Source organism: Panthera pardus, unplaced genomic scaffold, assembly GCF_024362965.1.
Source record: "Panthera pardus isolate Hobbes unplaced genomic scaffold, ASM2436296v1 HiC_scaffold_26, whole genome shotgun sequence".
NCBI classification, from domain to species: domain Eukaryota; kingdom Metazoa; phylum Chordata; class Mammalia; order Carnivora; family Felidae; genus Panthera; species Panthera pardus.
Window position 1 is genome coordinate 34,004,495 of NW_026526832.1, and position 21,635 is coordinate 34,026,129.

The window sequence follows — 21,635 nt, forward strand, 5'->3', positions numbered from 1 at the left end:
ACCGTGGGTGATACAACGACCCAATCTGTCATTGCACGGGGAACCAGTGCTCCAGCTGTCCTCCCATCAGCCTGCCTGGGACCGATGCCCAGCCCGGTCATCGGAGGCAGGACTGGAGTTGGGCTTTGGAGCCAAGGTTCTGAATCAAGCAGAGGCAGGGCTTGAGTGAGAAGTCAGGGTGCAGGGCAGAGTTCCAGGTGACTGCCAGGCCAGGCTGAGAAGTAGGTATGACAGGCTGGCCAGGACAGAGCACACAGAAACTGGGGCTCTGACGAGGGCAGGGTGAGCTGGTGGGGCTGCCCTCCGAGGCCAGGCCTCAGGCTGTCCGGTCAGGGCACATCCTGGATGAGGAGCCTGAGGAAGCAGGAGGGAGGTAGTGAGTAGTGAAGCCCCCAGCCCTGCAGGAGCAGAAGGAAGGGAGAGAAGACAGGAGAGACGGAGGTGTGGGAGGGACTCGGTGGGCATGGCAGGCAGTGTCCTGGCACCAAAGCAGCAGAAGCCGTGCCTCCCTGGGTCGGGGCTGAGGGTGTGCTCTGCTTTGGAGCAGAAGCTGTTTGTCCACGGCCCTCCATGATGGCTCCTGGTCAAGGTGGGTTGTTGGCCCTGCAACCCAAGGTGAGGCTAAGCAAAGGTCCTGGGGTTGGGGAAGAGAGGCCGGTGGGCATAGGGTCATGTAACAGGAAGGAAAGGAGACAGACAGTCCAAGGCTCGAGGGAGCGTCACTCTGGAGGAAGCCACCCAGTGGTAAATGGTTAAAAAACATGGCGGACTTTCCTTGGGGGAGCCTAGAGACCAGGGGGCTCTGTCCCTTGGGGGAGACTTTTGGGGGAGAGCCGATTTATTCAAAGTTCCATTAAGATTCATCTCTGACTGCACCGTAGCAGTAAGAGGCAAACTGTGTGGCACACGCCTGGACTCTCTGCAAACCCATCTTTAAACTCATCCTGTGGTGGGAAGGAACATTCAGCGAAGAGCCAATGTGGGCGGGTCAGGGAGGGGCGGCGCCCAGCCGGAACAGACAGGCATGCTTCCCTCCCAGACAGGCTACTGCAGCGGCCAGGGTGCCAGTCTTGCGGGCTCAGAGCCAGACTTGTAAACTTGCCAGGATGGACCCGTCTCTCCGAGAAGGAGGCATCCTGACCCAGTTCACATGACTGATGTATAAAATGTCAACATAGCCTTTCCTAGTGAGACACGAACGTCGTGAAGACCAACTTTCTGCCTAGGCGTGATTAGTGCATTTTTGTTTCTAGGAAACAGAAGTTCACTTGGGGAAAATGGAATCAGAATGTGGGAGTTGGACCACTTAGATATTTAATGGCATGAGACTGTTCCGGCCCATATCGTCACCTCCTTGATGGGATGCCTTTGCCAGCAGCCAGATAACCTCGATTTGCATTAACTAAGCTCCTTGGACTGTATTTGGGGGATGTCACCAGCCTTGGTTTCCATGCTCGAACAAGCTCTTAGCTCTACAGATTAGCACTTTTTAAAAAAAAACAGCATTAAAAATAACTCCATCAGGGGTGCCTGGGTGGCTCAGTCGGTTGAGCGTCCGACTTTGGCTCAGGTCATGATCTCACGGTTCATGGGTTCGAGCCCCGAACCGGGGGGGGGGGGGCGGGGGGGACACCAGTTCAGAGCCGGGAGCCTGTTTCAGATTCTGTGTCTCCCTCTCTCTCTGACCCTCCCCCATTCATGCTCTGTCTCTCTCTGTCTCAAAAATAAATAAATATTAAAAAAATTTAAAAAAAGAAAAAAGAAAATAGGGAAGGAGCACCTGGGTGGCTCAGTTGGTTGGGCATCTAACTTTGGCTCGGGTCATGAGCTCACAGTTCATGGGTTCGAGCCCCGTGTCGGGCTCTGTGCTGACAGCTCGGAGCCTGAAGCCTGTTTTCGGATCCTGTGTCTCCCTTTCTCTCTGACCCTCCCCCGTTCATGCTCTGTCTCTCTCTGTCTCAAAAATAAATAAACGTTAAAAAAAAATTTTTTTTTAAACTCCATCAAAGGAGAAAAATTGCTCATTCTGTTGTATCAGGGGTTTTTTGATTACAAGAGGTGAAACTTAAGTTAACTTCAGCAAACGTTAATTTATCGGAAGGAAATGTGAGAGACGGTGTCTGGGTTCTCCGGAGACACAGAGACTGAGGCTGAGAGAGATTTATTTTAAGCAGTTGCCTCGGTGGCTGTGGGGGTTGGCAAGTTCAACATTTGCAGGGCGGGCTGGCAGCCTGGAGACTCAGGCAGGACTCCTATGTGGCAGTCTTGGGGAGGATGCCTTCAATATATCTGGTTCTTCTCACATTTTCAGTTCTGGAGGCCCGAAGTTCAAGGTCAGGGTGTCAGCAGGCCTGGTTCCTTTGGAGGGCTCTCCTTGGTTAATAGATGCTGTCTTCCTGTTCATACGGGGTTCTCCCTATCTGTGTGCCCGTGTCCTCTGCCAGGATCCCATTTCCAAATAAGCTCGTATCCTGAGGTACTGGGGGTTAGGACTTAAATACATGAATTGGGGGGAACGCAATTCAGCCCATAACAAGACTAAGTTCAGAGGCGAGGAGAGAACCAGGCTTGGGCATGGCCAACAGCCAAGGCGGTTCTAGAGGCTTTGCAGCAGGAATTGCAGGATCTGACCCGGCAGCTGCCTCTTAGCTTCCCCGGAGGACTGGCCCCCTACGTCCACTTGCTGTGTCTGTCCCTCATTCAAACTTCAAATTCTAGGGAGGAGCAGTTGACCGGCCCGCTTGAGTCACGAGCCTATCCCTTAGCCAGGCAGTGGGGCGGAGGGGGAGGGGCAGGCCAGCTGTGGTCCCACCGGGAAGCGCCGTGGGAGGAGGGGTCACTCCGATCTTGCATGCTGGGGAGCTCTTAGGAAGAGGAAATGGAGGCAGACAGCAAATAGGTCCAGCCCTGTCTCTTTTCAGAGGCGGTCACCCCTCTGCCGAGGTCCGAGCGTACTGATTTCATGGCCTGATTCTCGGAGAGGTTTCACAGAGGTGGACTTTGAGCCTCAGAGGCATTCGAGATGCCTGTGGTTTGAGCTGGCCAGAGGCCTGGCTGGGAGCCAGGAGGCCCAGGTGTCCTGGATGTCCCCCGGTCAAGCCCTGGGCCCGGGCCAGCCCTCTCTTCCAGGAAACACTTGGCCAGGTGAGTTCTACGCACCCGGTCTGAATGCCTATACTTGCAGTGTGTGCGAGGAGAAAGCTCTGGGCTTGGCCTCGTGGGTTGCTATAGCTCACGAGTCCCCCTTTCCTAATCTCCTCCTAAAAAACTGGTGTCGGGGAGGGAGCTGAGGCTGTATTTCAGGGCGGCTGGCACAGCGAATGCACCTGGCTGTCAGCGCTTGTCTGCCAGGACCCAGGAAGAACCCGCCGGCCTCCCTTCCTGGTACGTGGGCCATCCACCTGCGGGCCCGGGCCAGGCCTCCTGTGAGGCCAGCCCCCTGTGCCGCCCAGACTCCCTTCCTGTCTTTGACGGGGAAATGCAGAGCTTTTCTGCACCCAGCCCACCACCACACAGACTTCGCCGGGGACAAGAGAGGACTGTGCGGCACAGAGGTAAGGGCGAGGCCTCCCCCAGCCCTGGGCATGCCCCTGCCCCCGTCCCTACAGCCCAGCCTTTGCTCAGAGAGGACTCTGCCCGTGGCCAGTTTGCCATGCAGCATCTCTGGGCACAGCCACAAGCCGGAAGCCCAGGGTCTGATGGGCCACAGGGCCTGGGACTGTCAGAGGAATCACAGAGGCAAAGGTGTCTGAGCTATAGGAAACGTCAGTTAGGAGATGAGGCTCAGAGAAGGGTCAGTACTTCTCAGCTGGCAGTAAACCAGATGCCAGGCTGGTTCCCAGTCACTGACTTTTCTGTCTGAATGTTTCTCAAACGGGGTCCCCCTGGGACCGTTTGGGTGCTCAAGAATTCTTTTTTTTTTTTTAATGTTTATTTTTGAGAAAGAGAGAGAGAGAGAGAGAGAGCACAAGCAGGGGAGGGGCAGAGAGAGAAGGAGACAGAGAATCCGAAGCAGGCTGCAGTCTCCCAGCTGTCAGCACAGAGCCCGACGCGGGGCTCGAACCCGTGAACCGCGTGATCACGACCTGAGCCGAAGTCAGACGCTCAACCGACTGAGCCACCCAGGCGCCCCAAGAATTCTTTACAAAGAATCTTAACTGGAGCATTTGTAATCCAAGCAAAATCTGAAAAGAATTATCACGGGCATGGTCTCAACCATCCCGACAAAGCTCTTATAACTGGGGACTGCCGTGGACTGTCGGGGCCCACCCTGCTTCGAGGACACTAACCATGTGGGGCTGTTCGAACTACTGCAGGCTGATGAAGAACTGAGAGAAGCCAGATGACATCATGGCCCAAGGGAGGCCAGCAGGGAGGGGAGGAGAGGGGCAGGGCCCTGCCGGAGGGGGGCGGGGGCTGTGGCTCTGGTGGCTCCGAGGTCTGTGGGTTCCGGACAGCCTCTGGTAGCTTCTGAGCATGTAGCTTCTCTGACACAACCCTATGACTCACGTCTCACCCTGGCTCAGCTACTGGAGCCCCAAGCCAGAGGCAGAATTTTCTAGGCTGTGTGGCAACAAGATCAGCTATCCTGAGAAAATTGGCTGGTGCTGAGGTTGGGGGCGGGGGTTGCAGCAGAAATGGGGAGGCTCTGAGTCATTCCAGGGCGGCAGGAGAGCTGGGGGCCTGGGAGTGGAAGGGTCACAAAGAAGAAACTACCCCCCCCCCCACACACACACACACCACACTCTGCATCCGGGTCCTTAAGATTTCTGTGCCTCCAAGTGGCTTGGTTGTGCATGAGCTACCCTCTCCCTACTCGTGGAGAGGCACCTAACACAGGATTCTTCATTCGCTCCCTGAGGACAGCCTCGTGGGGAGGGGCTGAGCCAGGCAGGTGCCAGGACGCCCATGGCAGTCCTTTGTGCCCTGTGTGGAACTGGACTCCTCTGGGACAGGTGGATGTCCTCCCATGGTGCATTGGGTCTCTGCGATGTTGGTCATGGGTTCTGTTTGGGCCTCTGAGAAGCCACGCTCTGCCCTGCCCTGGAGGTGTTGACAGAGTGGCCTGGAAATCTGGGTCAGCAACGGGCAAGTCCCTACAGGTGGGCCCCAGTGCCAGGAGAGACAGGCCTGGCTCTAACAAAGCTATGAGCTCAGCTGGGGACCGAGAACCCACTGTTATGACACATCTCATTTCCGTGCCCGCCCAGAAACCCTTTCTGAGGAGGCAGCGTGGCATAAGGAGAGGACAGGAGCTCGGTAGTCACCCAGGTTCTGGACCCGGCTTGCAAGTCTGACTGTGGATCGTCACAGCCAGAGGGGACCCTACGATGCCCCCACTCCCTGGGGTTTGGATTGGGGCATCTTAGGGTCCCCTCTGGCTGACCCTTTGGCGGCTGATTTCCTCTGGAGCTGGCTGGCTGGTCCTGCAGCGGAACAGAGATGAAAGAATAAACCCTCACAGTTATCAAAATCCTTATCCCCAGCCTTCCCAGGACAGCCTAGACCAAGGCCACAGGTCCCCTAGGGTCACTGCTTCAAAAGGGGGACAGGCCCTCAGTCGACTCCATTTGAAGCCAGGCTCCAAGAAGCTTAAGAAAGGGTTAGGTTCTGCAGGCAGTGGGTGTGAAAATTCCTTTGCTGCAGATGCTCTGAACAATTCATGAATTTTTCTCTCATTTATACATTTACCCATCCATTCATTTCTCCTGCTCGTCCGTTCATGAACAGATCAGACTCAGCTGATGCCCTCGAGTGGCTGCAGCAGCTTCTAGGCTAGAGGAAGAGTGATGGTCCCAGTTCATCCAGTCCCAGGCAGCACCACAGACCTGGGCTTGAGGCATCATCCACGAGGGGGCAGGAGGCCTGATGGGGACAGAAGGACAGCCCTGCACTGAGGGTCCCAAATCCCCAGGGAGAGAAATGCACAAAAGCTGGGTATTATCATTATTTTCCCATTTCACAGATGAGAAAACTAAGACTTAGAGAGAAAGGTGGGTGGCCCAAAGTCACACAGAGTCCAGATTGACCCAGGAACCTGGAGAGAGTCAAGAGAGGAGGGCAGGAGCAGGGGAGCAGGGAGGGAAGGAAGAGAAAAGGAGGTCTCTGGAGCTCAGGCTGGAATGGGCAGGGGAAGTGCAGAGATGTTCCCCGCCCCAGACTGGCTCCACCTGGCCTTCCTCCGTCCCTTTGCCTGAGGCCTGGACCCTGGGCTCCCAGGCATCCACCCCTCCGGCCCCACCTTGTCCCTGCGGCACAGCCAGCGCTCCAGCTGCTGTGCACTCCTGCCCTCTGGTGGCAAGATCTGGAAACGTCACCACTGCACCCCTGGCCTGTCTCGTGGAAACTGGACGCAGGTCAGTTCAGCGCCTTCTGTGCCCCAGACCCTGATCTGGAGATCAGAGAAAAAGGGAAATGGCCTTGTTTCTGCGAGCGCATGGTTTAGGGGAGAGGCCAGAGGAGAAACAGACCCTGACCATACAATGAGGAAGGGACTTGGCGGGGAGGAGCTTGGGGTGTCACGTGATAGGACTGTTTTAAAACGAGGCAGTCCTGGGGTGCCTGGGTGGCTCAGTCGATTGAGCGTCCGACTTTGGCTCAGGGCATGATCTTGTGGCTCGTGAGTTCGAGCCCCACGTCGGGCTCTGTGCCGACAATCCCTCTCTCTCTGGCCCTCCCTGCTACGCTGTCTGTCTCTCTCTCTCTCTCTCTCTCTCAAAAATAAATAAACATGAAAACAAACACAACAACAAAAAAACGAGACAGCCCTAGATCTGTGAGTAGGGGCCTTTCCCAGATGCAGCCCCCACTCTGGAGGCCCTAGGCTGCCCCTCCGTAGTGGGAAGTGTGCTGCAATAATGGTCTGTCTGAAGCCAGAGTCCCAGAGCCACAGGGGACACCTGAGGGAGGTTTTCAGCCGTGTCTGCAGAGGAGCCTCAGGGGTTGTGGGGTGCGTGGGGGTGCATGGGATGGGTCCCACGGCTTCTCACTGTCCTCACCCGGCCTCACACTGGAGAGGCCAAGTAACAAGTCGGTTAAGTGCTGGGTTTTAGAGCCAGACCGCACAGGGCCTTACAGCGTCATGTGACCTTGAACAGGTGTCTCGGGACCTCAGCGTCCCGATCGGATGCTGGTAGAAGACTGTGACCACCTCCGAGGGGTGTCGTGGGGATTAAAGACGTGGGCACAGGAGAGGCACGTGGCACAGCGTTGGACACGTGGTGAGTGCCGTGTACTCCGGCCCTTCTTTCTTTTGCAAGGTGTTTCCTCGGTCACTGTCATGGCAGATGGTGCCCATGGGGGCAGAGGCCCAGGAAGAGGTGTCTCACCTGAGGACACTGTGGGGGCCGTGGCCGCACTGAGCCTGGGACCCCGGAGCCGGGCACCGTCCGTTGAGATCACGCGGGAGCTGGTTGGAAATGCAGACTCTCAGGCCCTGCCCCAGACCCACAGACTCAGAATCCGCACTGTAACAAGAGCCTGGCTGATCTGTGTGCCCGTTACAGACGCGGAGTGAGCGTGTCTGGGCAACTGCACGGAGGTGGATGAGGAGCTGCGGGTGATGCCAGCCCCCTGGGGCAGCACCTGCGCCTGGCTCTGGAACTCTCGGGGCGTTGGCTCCTGCAGTCAGCCAGGCCTGCTCATGGTCACAGCCGCGCTGGCGAGTGAGTGCTGAGCTGGAAGCAGGCCCCAAGTCCCCTGTGAGCCTAAATCTCCCCGGGGGAAGTCAGGAATCTGAGCCAATACATGAGGAGAAAACTGGAATTGGCCAGGCCGACCTGGGGGCAGCGGATGGGGATTCCAGCAAAGGGGGCGGCCTGTACCAATTCCTGAGCTGGTGTTTTCGGAGGACAGGGTTTTGCAGACTTTACCCGAACACTGTCAGGGCCCAGGGCAGTTGGAAGCCCCCGTGCTCTGTATCTGCACATTCAAAAGTTATAAATCAAAAACTCACAAACTATTAAATACACTCTGTTCTAGCCTCTTACCTTGATGAATAAGCTTCACCTAGAAGTGCAGGTTCAAATTTAGAATTTTTGGCCTTCTTGGAGTCCGGTTCCAAAACACGATGGTGTGGGGGCGCCTGGGTGGCTCAGTCGGTTGAGCGGCCGACTTCAGCTCAGGTCATGATCTCACGATTTGTGAGTTCAAGCCCGGCGCCAGGCTCACTGCTTTCAGTGTGGAGCCTGCTTCAGATCTTCTGTCCCTTTCTCTCTGCCCCTCCCCCACTTATTCTCTCACGCTCTCTATCTCAAAAATAAATAAAAAGCGTTTTAAAAATTAAAAAAAAAAAAAAAAGACAAAACACAATGGTGTGGGCTGAGCCAGGTCCTGACCATACCGCACCCCACCAGGAGGACTCACACATGCGGGCACACACACACACGCAGTGGGCCCAACCCTCCCATACCACACCCCTCCCCCTACACACAGCTCTCCTTGGCATGTGCACAGGGGATGGGTGGGCCCCAGGATGAGAGACCCATGGAGTCCCTGGAGAGGGGAGGATGGTCTGAGAAGACTCATTCATCATAACCCTGTGAGGAGGGCCCCAGCTGAAGAGGCCTTGTGACAATTAAAGTATGACATACCCTCAATGAGAAGATTCACTGATTTCAGGGATGTTAAAATGCGGAAAAAATATGCATCTTAGATTCTGCCCCCTGCCCATGAGAATTTGTTTAAACTGAACATCAATTTGCACAGTATTAACAATATTAACAATTTTCAATCATAACAATATTTAGTCTTCCAATCCATGGACATGGGATGTCTTTTCATTTGTAACAATTTTCAATCGTAACAATATTTAGTCTTCCACTCCATGGACATGGGATGTCTTTTCATTTATAACAATTTTCAATCATGACAATATTTAGTCTTCCACTCCATGGACATGGGATGCCTTTTCACTTATAACAATTTTCAATCATTACAATATTTAGTCTGCCAATCCATGGACATGGGATGTCTTTTCATTTATTTAGGTCTTGAGTGTCATTAAATGATGTTTTATAGTTTTCCATGTAAAAGTCTTGCACTTCTTCACATGGTGTTTTTATATTCATTTCCTCTCTGAAGACCTGCAAACCCTCTGTGAAGTAGGCTTGGTGGTCATGATTAACTCCATTTTGTAGATGAAAGAAGCCTCAACCAATTAGTGGCAGAGCTGGGATTTGAACCTGTATCCCCTGTCCTCTGGCAGCGCTGGGGCTGGACTTGCTCTGGTCGTAGCTTCTTGTCCCAGCACCTCCCTGCACAGGAACAGGACGTCTCTCCTCCATCCCTGTGCGGGGGAAGCTGGCTGGCCGGGTGGCAGTCTCCTCTTCCCCGCTGACTTGGAGGGTGGGACAGGGGCAGGGCTGGAGCCAGATGCTCAGGGTCAGGGAAGGAATGTCCAGGGGAAGGTTCTCCATGCAGGCCACAAGCAGGGAGGGAACCTGTTTGGTTTTAACGTTGTCCTCCACCCTTGGCTGCAATGAAAATCACTGGAGTGCTTTAAAAATTCCCAGTGTCCAGGCTCCACATCAGACCATTTAAAGCCTAACTCCAGGGAGCAGGGTCCAGAATCTGTGATTTTAAACTGCCCTGGTGAGTCTGCAGCCCGGGCTGGGAACCACTGGGTTAGATGTTGAAGTGAGCTGTCAGTCCTGACCCATCACTCTGCCAAGGTGGTGGGGCAGAGGACTCCAGACTTCAGACCCACACAGACCAGGCCACCATGCCAGGTGTGAACCTTGGGTCTGTCTCACAAGTTCTATGTCCCTGGACCCTTCACCTCTCTGAACCTCGATCTGTTAATCCATAAGATGGGGACAATTACACCTACCTTGAGACGGGTAGTCTGTCTCTCTTCCCTTGAGTCTGGACGGGCCTGTGATGGCTTTGACCAGGAGGGTACAACAGAAGGGGCACTGTGCCGGCTCGGGGCCTAGACTTCCGCCTCCTCGGCCTCTTACGTGACTTTTCCGGTAAGGAGAACAAGACTGAGAGACAACTTGCCCGGGTGGATGGGGGAACAGTGTTCAACCCCTCACTGCTTTCCTGGCTCTGAAGGAGGAAAAGGCAACATCTGGAACAACAGACTTGGCCGGGCTTTCCAAGTCTGAGTCCCTGTTCTGCCGTTCCCCTGCTGTGTAACCTTGGGCTGGTTGATTACCCTCTGTGCACATATGCCTCCTCTTTTGTCATTATCACTTAGATGATAATAATGGTGCCCACCTCAGGGCTGTTGCAGGGTTTAACTGAGAGTGGCACCTAGCACTATGAACCCTACATGTGGTAGCTGTTTGGCTCACTGACTTCCAACGGCCCCTATAGACACCAGGGGGCAGGGAAGCCTTCTCTGGGCGGGGGCCCCTTGGCTCTGTCCTGATGAAGTGGCTGCAGATTATTTTTAACCGGGAGGCCTGCCAGCCTTTGTGGCGAGGTTATTCGGGGTCCGGCCGCAGCTGTGCAGGTCTGGCGGCTTGTTTTCGAAGAGGAAGCCCGGAAGGGCCTGGGAAAACCCCCTGTTTCCCACTAGTCCCCTCGTTTTCCCTCTGGAAACAACAGAGCCATCCAGGGGGTCTCAGGGTGGGGCAGGATTTCCCCTCTCGGGGAAGGGCCCTCACTTCCGCCCCAGAGCTTGTGCATCAGAAATCAGGCGGGGCCGGCGGGGGCAGCGGATGTCCCATCCTCCTTGCCAAGCCAAGGGCACCGGGACCCCACCTTTGGTTGAGGTGTGATCCAGATGCCAAGTGGACCTCCCGGTCCCTGGAAGCATGGGGGCACATCCTCCGGGCTCCCCGGCAAATGGTCCTGCCCGAGTCGGCCCAATTTCCAGGAGCCTCAGGGCCCCTCCTGCCCCTCATAGTGAGTCTCAGCCCTCCTCTGTGCTTCTCCCTGGTGAGGCTTCCTGAGCAGCTGAGACAGCTCGTGTGGGGAGCCTTTCCCCTCACCACCCAGGCCCTTCTACCTTCTGGCTTCTGTGTCTCCTCTGTTCACCCTTCCTCCACCTCAGGGGGCTCCCCTCTCCTGTTTTAGAATCTAAAATCTCAGATCTCCCCTTTGTCCTACTCAGAACAACATCCTGGGGCCTAGGGGTCCCTTGAGAGGAGGTCCTCTCTCCTCAGCAAAGACAGTCCTTCCCCCCTGCCAAGAGACATTATGATACCAGTCCCTGAAATGATGTTAAAAACTCCTTGTCACCACATCCATGTAAGTATTCGAATTTAACCTGCGTACGTATGTGTTCCTTTGACGTCTGTCCTGTTTGGTGCGTGTGGAGACAAGAAATGGGAGAAGGGCTGCTCTCTAGTTTTTGGCAACAACGTCCCCCTTCCCCTGTCTCCCCGCTGATGTTTCCACTGTGGGTTGAGGTCCTCGCCAGGTGCCCAGGACTTTGGCCTTCCCACAGAACACTGCGTCGCTCCAAAGGGCTCAGCAGAGTGCGGGGCCTCTGGGAGGACTGGGGAAGGAGCACGGCAGAGCAGACAGAGCAGACATCACAGCTCAGATGACAGGGACTTGGAGATGATCTGACCCAGCAACTGATCAGATCTTTTATTGTGAGACAATATAAATGGAATTCGCCGTTTTAACTAAGCTTGAGTGAACTGTTCAGTGGTGACCGGTTTTCATGGCTGAAGTGACACTTGTTCGGATAAAATCTTAAGCAGAAGCCTGATGTGAAACCGTTAACGCACTGCTGCCCCGTGGAGGGCTGGGCCTCGGGCGGGGATGGGGGGGAGCGGGTGAGGTGCAGGGAGAGGAGGCTCCCCCCCACCCCGCCCCCCGCCGCTCCCCATCAGGCATTTGGCCCCCTCACCCCCTGCCCTCCAGGTCTGGTCCCACCCCCCAGCCCCATATCCGCTTGGGGATCTCCAGCCACGGGTAAAGGCACTTTGGACAGTGGCTCATGGTGACGGACAAGAAGGTGCGAGGCCTGAGCCTGCCACAGAGGAAACAGGTGCTTCTGAAGCATGGAGGGTGGCTCGTCCTGTGGGAGAAGGACTTGCTTCCTGGCAGAGCCCCATGGAGGCACATTTCTGAGGCCACCGGGCATCCGTGGGGGCCGGGCGGTGAGCTCAAGATGCAGGCCCGTGGGCGAAGGAACCTGGCCACGGGTCACCCCCCGGGACCCTTGTCCAGGAACGTTTGGCCTGAATAGGGCAAACCGGCTCCGTGGAACATTCCTGGAGTGTTGCATTTGCCCATTTGGATGAATTCCTCCTGACTTCCTCTGAGTGGAAGGCGGGTCGTGAGTGAATCCCACGGGGGAGACCCTCTGCCCCTGCCTGGAGGAGGCGTGAACGAGGGAAGGGCCTGCAGGGAAGGAGGCCCCGTGGCCTTGGTGGGCAGGTTGGGCTTCCAGCTCCAGGCAGAAGCTCTCACTCAGGAGGAGCCTCAGGAGGGGATGTGGTCCATCTGTCCTCCCTGCAGCGCGCAGGCCACACCCCCTGGCGTGCTCTCCAGCAGCACAGGGGACTTGGTGTGGCCCCGCTGGGGTCCTTCGGTTTCCCGGAGAGCCAGCTGGGGCTAGAGGCGGCTGAGCCGAAGCAGGCCCTGCCCAGCCCGCACACACCAGACACAGTGCGGGCTCTGGGCGGTGACCAGGACAAAGGCGGAGGGCCCTGTCTCGAAGAACCTGGTCTCCCCTCCCTTGGCCCACCAGGGGTCTGTCCTGCTTTGGGCACTTTCTGGGTCAGAGGTAGAATGTCCCTCAGTGTCCCTTGCGGTCAGTTGTGGCTGAGAGGATGCGGCAAACACAGACAAAGCCGCGGGGCCCTTTGGAGCCGAGGAGGGCCCGATGACAGCCCCCAAATCGCTTCCCGAGGGTCCTGGAGCCACTGTGCTGTGCTCTGCTGGTTTTCTTCGAAAACTTGAGACAGGCCCCGAGACTCTGGGCTTCCCCGGGAGTTTCTGGGGTGCAGCGCTAGGATGGATTTTATAGCAAAAGAGCCAACATACTTGAAGGAGGGGAAAGAACCAGGCAGGAGGTTCTCTGCCCAAGTTGAAACCTGGTGAGGTTCAGGGGGACTGGCCGTCCGGAGCCTGCCCCGGGCCCCTGAAGCCACATACTCTGTGCTCGGCGGCAAGATGCCAACAGACACACTTCTTCACTTGACGCAGTCACCTTTTGGGGGGGGGGGACAGAAAAGTGAGCCCCTGAGCCTTTGCTCCAGGGACTGATCCTAGCTGCCTTGAAATGCATTGAAATCCCTCCCGTCCCAACTGCCGAACGTCAAAAGCATCCTAAAAGCCTCTCCGAAGAAGGTAGAACAACGTAGGCGGTAAATATTGGAGGTTTGGGTGAGAACACTCATCTTTAGGAAAGCCATGGGATGGCCGGAGAGGGTTCCGGGAAGAGAGGACACAGAGAGCTGCAGGTGACCCCCGGAGACAGGCTCTCTGAGGGGACGCAGGCTGAGGACATGTTTTCCTGTTCGCTTTGGAATGCTGTCAACCCGGAACCACACAGAGACAGTGAATTGAGAAAAGGAGACCAGAACCGTCAGCCCGAAGTTGGTTTGCAGAAACTCATCGACGCAGTGAGCTCGAGCGCTTCCTCCCACAGGGTCGGAGGAAGAAAACGGAGCACAGGGTAAGTTCTCGGAACAAAGCGCTTACTTACAGCTCCACGAAAAGTCTCCACACCGAGTGAGCATATTTGCAGTCGGAAATCCCACAGCCGAGATTTCAAATCCTGCCTGGGCTTCACTAAGAACGCGTCACGGAGCTTCGCAGAACCGTAATCGAGGAGGGAACGTACTGCTCAGAAATGGAGGAGAAATTTCTCGTCCTGCGTGGAAACATCAGCGCCACTCACAAGTGGGACTCAGATAGGAAGATGGCCAAAGACCTAGAGGGAGACCTGGAAAGAACCACCTCCTTCTATCAAAGCCTGTTGTCTCGAAAGAGGAGAAAGCTCCAGAAAAGTGGACAGCGGCCCCTCCCCAGAGAGAGGGCTCAGCGGGTAAGTGGAGACGGTCCCACAGACGCAAGCTGATGGAGGCGGAGTTAAGGTCCGGCTTTTCCCAAGTGGCCTCTGGCCCCCACTCAGCCCAGGACAGAGGCCAAGGGACCAGGGGTTCTGGGGCTCCTCACGTCCCCAGGGGAGGAGGCTGGCTGAACCACGAGGGCTCAGGGACCCAGGCCACACCTGGGTGCCACCCACAGCACCAGGCCCCACACGTCCACACAGCACAACGCTTGCCCAATTTCTCTCTCTCTCCCTCTCTCAAAATAACTTTTAAAAAAATTTTAATTTAAAACATTTTTTTAATGTTTATTTATTTTTGAAAGAGGAGAGAGAGAGACAGAGTGAGAGCAGGGGAGGAGGAATAGAGAGAGAGGGAGACACAGAGTCCAAAGCAGGCTCCAGGCTCTGAGCTGTCAGCACAGAGCCCGACACGGGGCTCGAACTCAGGAACCATGAGATCATGACCTGAGCCAAAGTCAGGAGCTTAACCCACCGAGCCACCCAGACACCCCAAACATTTAATTCTTTTGAGAGGGGTGCAGAGAGAGGGGGAGAGAGAATCCCAAGCAGGCTCCATGCTGACAGCAGCACTCAATCTTACAAACTTTGAGATCATGACCTGAGCCAAAATCAACAATCTGACCGTTAACTGACTGAGCCACCCAGGCACCCCTGCCCCATTTCTCTCTTAAGAGTAATTTTGATGAGTATTTTTAGTTGTTTGTTTTTATTTTAATTTTTTAATGTTGTATTTATTTTTGAGAGAGAGAGAGACAGAGCACGAGCCGGTGGGGGGGGTGCGGGGGGCAGAGAGAGATACAGAATCTGAAGCAGACTCCAGACTCTGAGCTGCGAGCACAGAGCCCAATGGGGGACTCAAACTCGTGAACCACAAGATCATGACCTGAGCCAAAGTCAGATGCTCAACCAACTGAGCCACCCAGGTGCCCCTATTTTTTTGCATTTTTAAATTTTAGAGAGAGAAAGAGGGCTCACTAGCAGGGGAGAGGGGCAGAGGGAGAAAGAGAGAGAGAGGGAAAGAATCCTAAGCAGGCTTCAGCCCAAAACGGGGCTTGATCCCATGACCTGGGATCATGACCTGAGCCAAAATCAAGAGTTGGATGCTCAACTGACTGAGCCACCCAGGCGCCCCAATATTTTTAGTTTAATTGCTGCTATTTAATTTTTTTAAATGTTTTTTATTTATTTTTGAAGGAGAGAGAGAGAGAGCATGAGCAGGGGGAGGAGCAGAGAGACAGGGAGACACAGAATCCAGAGCAGGCTCCAGGCTCTGAGCCGTCGGCACAGAGCCCGATGGGGGGCTCGAACCCACAAACTGTGAGATCGTGACCTGAGCCGAAGCTGGACGCTCAACTGACTGAGCCACCCAGGTGCCCCCAGAGCTGCTATCTAATTGATGCTACATTTGCTTTTGCTGAGGTCCAATAGAATTGTACTTCCTAAGATAGCACTCTTCAAATAGAGATGATTTAATATAATTATTATGAATACGATATCTCTACTTCATTGGACTCTAGAATTGGATAGGGTAAGGATTGTATTTTGATTGAAACAAAAGTTCTGGCAAACAGCCTCTCCTTTGCTGTCCTGCTCATTGCTCCCTTGTATCCAATAAGCTTCTATCACCTCTAAGAAAGAAAGAAAGAAAGAAAGAAAGAAAGAAAGAAAGAAAGAAAGAAAGAAAAAAAGAAAGAAAGAAAGAAAGAAAAGGCCCACTATTACTTAAACCATAATGGAACTTGGACGTGCCCAGATAAATGTGTGAAATAATAAACACCATATGATACGCTCTGAACTGTTAGAAGAATTGCACGGAAGTAAATAGCTGCCTTCATAGATTCTGATTAGTTTTTTGTTCGTTTTTAAGTGGGCTTCATGCCCAGTGCAGAGCCCCACGCGGGGCCCAAACTCCCAACCCTGAGATCAAGACCCAAGCTGAGATCAAGAGTTGGACGTTTAACCAACTGAGCCACCCAGGTGCCCGATGCTGATCAGTGTCAAAAGCAATGCAACGCACCCCCCCCAAAACCCGATGACACCCCCAGCCGAACCTGTTAATAGTGTTAATGGTTTAGCTGTAAATTCGCAGACTAACTTAAGGGAATTAACACTTTACCATCAGTAGTTTCTTGGTTTTGATTTTCTCTTCACTTGCGTCATTCCACGTAGGGTACCCTTGGCTGCTTCGGTGCTTCTAGATTTCATGCAGCGAAAATAAAAGTGTTTCCCCTGGGCGAGGGAGAATGGAGGAGAGTCACCCTCACACTCCCAGTGCCTTCTGAGGGGCTTTTCCACGGATGCCTCCATCCCTCCGTGTTGCACCCGGGGAAACAGAGAGACAGCGATTTCCCACCGCCGCGTGCGTGGCAGCGCAGAGCTGAGAACCCCGGCTCGTTCGTTTCCTGTCTGGATTTGAGCCGTATGCTGCCCGCGGAGAAGAAGCAGCCTTCTCAGCTCCCACCTGGGATTCGAAGAAAATTTAATCAGCTGCCTGGTGATTTCCGGGGTACCTAAGAGCCAGCTTTTTCGACCTGTTTGCAGCGCGACCTGATGTGTCCTTGGCAACAGTGGTTAACAGGAATACGGCCTCCCCCGGGGCCCGGCGTGTCCTTTCCTGCCAGAACTGCCATCCCATGCGAAGGGCAAAGCAGCGCGGGCCCCCAGCCCCGGCGTGCGGGCTGTCTTCCGCTAAGATCTGCTTATTTTTAACCCAGAGGAAATCTGCCCAAGAAACAGGATTTCCGTGCTCGCCGGACTGATTTTTCTTTTTATGGGCTATAAGGACGTAATGGGGAGAATTTCGCCATTGGACGAAATCGCTTGTTTTTAACAGCAGTATTAGACGGAGAGCCTAAAACTGGGCTGTTCGCGGACCCAGGAGGAAAACCCCACTCCACTTCCTTATACGGATGAGGAAATGAAAGCTCAGCAGGGTCGCTGATTTGCCCAAAGTCCACACCATTTCCTGGCGGTGTAGGACTCGAGCTGGCTGCCTTTTAGGGGATTGGCCTTTCCGCAGATCTGGCTCGCGGACGGCAGCGCCTGGCGGGAACCGTCGTCCCGGTGGATGGGCGCAGGCCTGTTCACAGACTTTATTAGCCGCGGAGATGCATTCTGGGGCTGCCTGAGATACCTTCTCCATTCTCCTGGCTCCCTTGTCTGCCAGCCGTCAGCCAGATGCTGGAAACCTGACGTCTGCAGGGAACCGAGTAAAATAGGCTGGGTGGGGCCGGCGTCCCGCACCTGCCTGTCCCTGCGTGAGGTCTGAGCCTGGAGGCCACGAAGTCTGTCCTCTCCCAGCTCAGTCAGCGCCTGGGGTCTGTCCCGGTCCCGAGGCCCCTCCTGGACTTTCGCAGGTGCCTTCGACAGCCCCTGCGGTTGGGCTCTGCCCTCGTTGTGGGGGCGAGATTTTACCTCTCCCCTCTCAGGTCTTCAGCCGGGTCCGGAAATGAAATTGATCTTGAAGGAGGTGCACCTGGGCAGCTCAGCCGGTTGGTTCAGCATCCGACTTCGGCTCAGGTCATGATCTCACGGTGTGTGAGTTCAAGTCCTGCATCGGGCTCTCTGCTGTCGTCGCAGAGCCTGCTTTGGATCCTCTGCCTCCCTCTCTCTCTGCCCTCCCCTGCTCATTCTGTCTCGCTCTCTCTCTCTGTCTCTCTTTCTCAAAAATAAATAAAATATAAAATAGAATAAACTGACCTAGAAGGATTCATTGGAGGTGCACACAGATCTCTGTAGGTACTGGGGAGCTCCATGGGAAAACGAAGCCCCAAAGAAGTGATGAAACCTGAGTACTTACATGTTGAGCAAAGCGGGACGTCTGTGGGGGAGGAGCCAGCATATATGGGGAGACTAAAGGCAGCCAGCTGGCTGCCCGAGTTCTGCTGCACAGAGTTCTCCCGGCCTCAACTCCCCATCTCCTCCTCCTGGAACAGGGAGGTGGGCTGGGCATCCCCACCCTCACGCCACCCCACTCTGACCTATGGGCAGCGGGGACACCTCTGGGGGTTGGGGGCAAGCAACAGACCCGCGAAGGTACCCGCTCCCGGGGGACATGTTGAAATCAGCAGGGAACTAAGTCTCCCAGCTGTGGACCCCGCTGTGCCCCAAAGGTGGGAGCTGCGGCTGGTCACCCCGTCTGCCATCTGGGCCCCTTGTTTGCACACAACACTCACCGGTCACTGAACCGCCTTCCCCTGACCTACAGCGGCCGCGTCTGCCTGGATGACTCTTTCGTGCCTTTAAAGATGCAGTTCAAACAGCGTGTCCCCTGCCGGTGTGGCCTTGCTCTGAGTTAAGAGAGGAGCTTCTGGAGGCAGAGGTTGGCAAGTCCAAAGCCACATTTCAGATCCCATCAAGCCCCCTCCTGTGGGCGATTCAGAGGGCTCACTCCTGCCACTTTACAAGGACTGTTCTGTCAGAGCACCTTTCCCCCACTTTTCCTGGAAAAATTCTACCCATTCTTCCAGAACTGGTGGCTAAAGAGCTATTTCTCTAAAAAAAAAAAAAAAAATCCCACCACATTGAGTTAGGGACCAGCAGTAGACAGATGTCCTCTCTGGGGCTTTTTGTCATCTCTCCCCATGCAGAGTGCTGGTCCCCAGCCTCCCACCGTGGACACAGAAGTCCCCGTCCCCTGCCTCTGGCTGCCAGGCCCTGACTCTGCCATCAGTGGTGGCAGTGGCCACGCTGGGGCCCGGAGGAGATCAGGATGGGACAGCAGCAGGGTCTGGCCAGGCTGCCGCTGCTTCTGGCCGATCTCACCGGGGCTCCCTGGATTCCTGCCTTAGTCCATCAACTTCCCGTCTACTCTGCAAGCCCTCTACAGCCTTGAATAGCAGCAGCAGATCCCTGGTTTGCTGCAGACAGGCGGGGTTGGTCTCTGGTTTTGCAGCCAAGAGCCCCGAAGGATGGAGAACTCTGGAGAGTCTGTGCTCAGGCCTCCCCTGATGTGGTAGAGGTGCCTCGGTGCTTCTACCAGAGATAATGGCCTTGACCCCTCGAGCCCCCGCTGAGAACTGGGAACTCGACAGATGTTCTCACGTGGGTCCTCCAGGGTCTAAGATCTAGAGTGAAGTCCACGGGCCCCGAAGGAGCAAGTGGAAATGCACCAGAATTACCGGAGAACTTTTCAGCACAAGAGCACGTAATGAAGTGTGCCTAGCTGCATAGACCCTCCAGCCCTGCCTCTCAAGGCAGCTGTACTCCAGCCCCAGCTGCTGGGAGGCCAAGTCCCGTTTCTGAGGCAGCCTGCGTCTGTGGTGTGTTAGTGATGGCCCTACATTCTCTGACGTTCTCTCCATCGAGGAGTGAGGTCTGTGTCTCTTTGCCTTGAGTCTGGGCACGCTCCAGGACTGCTTTGCTAATGGAACACAGCAGAAGGAAAGCTGGCCTGGTATCTGGCTGGGCCCAGAGAGGCCAGGACTTTCTATTTCCTCCCTCCTGGCCAGTCTCTCTGGGAGGTCTGAGCCACCCCAGAAGAACACCAACCGTCCCGGGACCGCCGTGGGCGTCGTCCATAGCAAACAATAAGTACGTACTAGGCTGTGTGCTCAGTTTTTGTTTATGACCCCCAGAGTGCATCTGGGGGAAGTCAGGGCCATAGGACAGGGTGAGCTGGGTGTCAGGAGGGCCTCGGCAGCCAAGCTCCAGCTTGCGGACTTATTCTCTTGACAAGAATGAGCCTGTCGTGGTTTCCTAGCAAGAGGGGCAATCTCCGTGACTATGAGCGGGAAGGTCAGCGGACGGTAGGCAGCATGGACTAGAAGGTGCCTGAGGCTGATGGGGAAGCCAAGCAGGGCTACTGCAGACTTCCAGGCGTCCGAACGTTGGCTGGAATTCAGAGACATCCGTGCGGAGGAGGCAGGGATAGATGCAACTCTTCCCCGAGCTGTGGCGTGCTCAGCCGTTCTCTCGCCCTGAGCTCCTTTGTCCAAGCGATCCCTGGAGTCTCTGATTCAGTAATTCCGAGGATTCACGATTCCATGTTTCTTTGATATGAAACGCCCGTGTCTCTAGAGCTCTGTGATCTAGAGGAACCTCCCAGTCAGCACTTCCAACATTCTCTGATTCATGCCGTGCTGAGTCAGCCCATGGGGCTCCTGCCAGCCCCTGGCCTGGGACTTCTCTTGGGAGTCGGTAGAAGGCTGGGTTTGTGGTTTTTGTCTTTTTCTATTTAGTCAGACGGGGGTCCATGGGAGGGCCCCTCACCTCCCTGCTGAGTGGCCGAGATGGGGCTAAGGCATGTTGGGAAGGCCCAGGAGTAGGATGGGATGACGCAGAGCCCCACCTACAGGGGGCGCTGAGAAGTGCTGCTGGACCCCAGGCACAGGATCCATTCTGTCCACGTCCACCACCTGCAAGGCACTCCTGGGACTGTGATTCCCAGTAGGAGCCGTTCAGAGAACAGCACCTGGGGCGGGTGGGGTCCTGCCTGTTCTTAAGCCACAATCCGGAGTTACCCTTTGACATCCATTATCACCCCAGTTGACCATAGGCCTTAGGACATGGGAGACAAGCAGGGTGGCCTGTGATTTAGGTCAGAGGGAATGTAGGGGGATATTAGGGGGCAGGGTTAAGGGTGGGGTACAGCTAAAGACATGCTGGACAGAACTGGGTCTCCCGCAGGTAAACTGGGCTGGGACTCAGGTGGAGCTCAACAGCGTCTGATGTGGAAAGATGCCTTGCCCACAGTGACTCCATTGCCACCTCTGACTCCCTGTGTGACCCCAGGCCAGTCCTCTCCCTGTCTGAGCCTCCATTTCTCCATGTAGGAACAAGAAGGCAGGATCAGGGGACTCTGAAAAGTCCTGCCGGCTCTGATGGCCCAGGGTCCCATGAGTCGGTCTTCCTCCTCTCCCCTCAGCTCCCCTCATAATATCAAATTCTGGGAATGAGGCCCCCTCACCAGGTTGTTGTGAGGTCCATTCATGGAAGCATGAAAAGCCCTTGGCATAGTGCCCAGCACACTTGCTATCTGCTGCCAGTGGCTCTTTCCAGGGCTGTGTATGGCCCTCTCTGCCCCTCCAGGCCCTCTGGCTCCCCATGTGTACAGGAGTCTCCCTGAAGGCAGGGCCACTCTGAGATGGTAATGGGAGAAGGAGTCAGCATGGGAGGACAGCCAGGCCTGCCTCTACTCCAGAGGTCTCTCCTGGCCCTTCCCGAGCCAGTCTCAGAGGTTCAAGAGCACCTCTAAGAAGGAGATTAAATGGGCTTTCATTAGTTATGAAAGGTGGAGAAAACATGATCTAGCATCCATCTATCCATCCATCTTTCCATCCATCCATCCATCCATCCATCCATCCATCTTTCCATCCATCCATCCGTCCACCCATCCATCCATCCATCTTTCCATCCATCCATCCATCCATCATCCATCCATTCACCCATTTACCCACCCACCCATCATCCATCCACCCCTCCTCAATCCATCCATCATCCATTCATCCATCTATCCTTCTATCCATCCAATTATCCATCTATCCTTCCATTTTTCCTTCCTTCCTTCCTTCCTTCCTTCCTTCCTTCCTTCCTTCCTTCCTCCTTTCCTTCCATCCTTCCATCCTTCCATCCTTCCTTCCATCCATCCATTCATCCATCCATGATCCATTGATCCAGCATTTATCAAGTGCCCACTATGTCTAAGAGAGTG

The 21,635-nt window shown here is 55.1% G+C and overlaps 2 long non-coding RNA genes and 1 other non-coding gene across 4 annotated transcripts; 1 reads left to right on the forward strand and 2 right to left on the reverse strand.

The window, feature by feature from the left end:
• The first annotated feature begins 2,896 nt into the window (after positions 1-2,896).
• Positions 2,897-7,981, forward strand: LOC128773692 (uncharacterized). Its single transcript, XR_008418118.1, has 3 exons — positions 2,897-3,144; positions 3,352-3,554; positions 7,098-7,981. It is a non-coding gene; the product is annotated as an uncharacterized LOC128773692 (long non-coding RNA).
• Positions 4,043-4,127, reverse strand: TRNAR-UCG (transfer RNA arginine (anticodon UCG)). The gene has a single exon. It is a non-coding gene; the product is annotated as a tRNA-Arg (tRNA).
• Positions 7,982-8,654: 673 nt separating the features above from the next.
• LOC109268799 (uncharacterized) lies at positions 8,655-17,362 on the reverse strand. 2 transcript variants are annotated; one of them, XR_008418120.1, is made up of 3 exons: positions 16,101-17,362; positions 11,194-13,783; positions 8,655-11,104 (listed from the first exon to the last, which is right to left on the reverse strand). It is a non-coding gene; the product is annotated as an uncharacterized LOC109268799 (long non-coding RNA). The 2 variants fall into 2 exon arrangements; XR_008418119.1 differs by lacking the exon at positions 16,101-17,362 and having other exon boundaries at positions 11,194-14,217.
• Between the last annotated feature and the right edge of the window lie 4,273 nt (positions 17,363-21,635).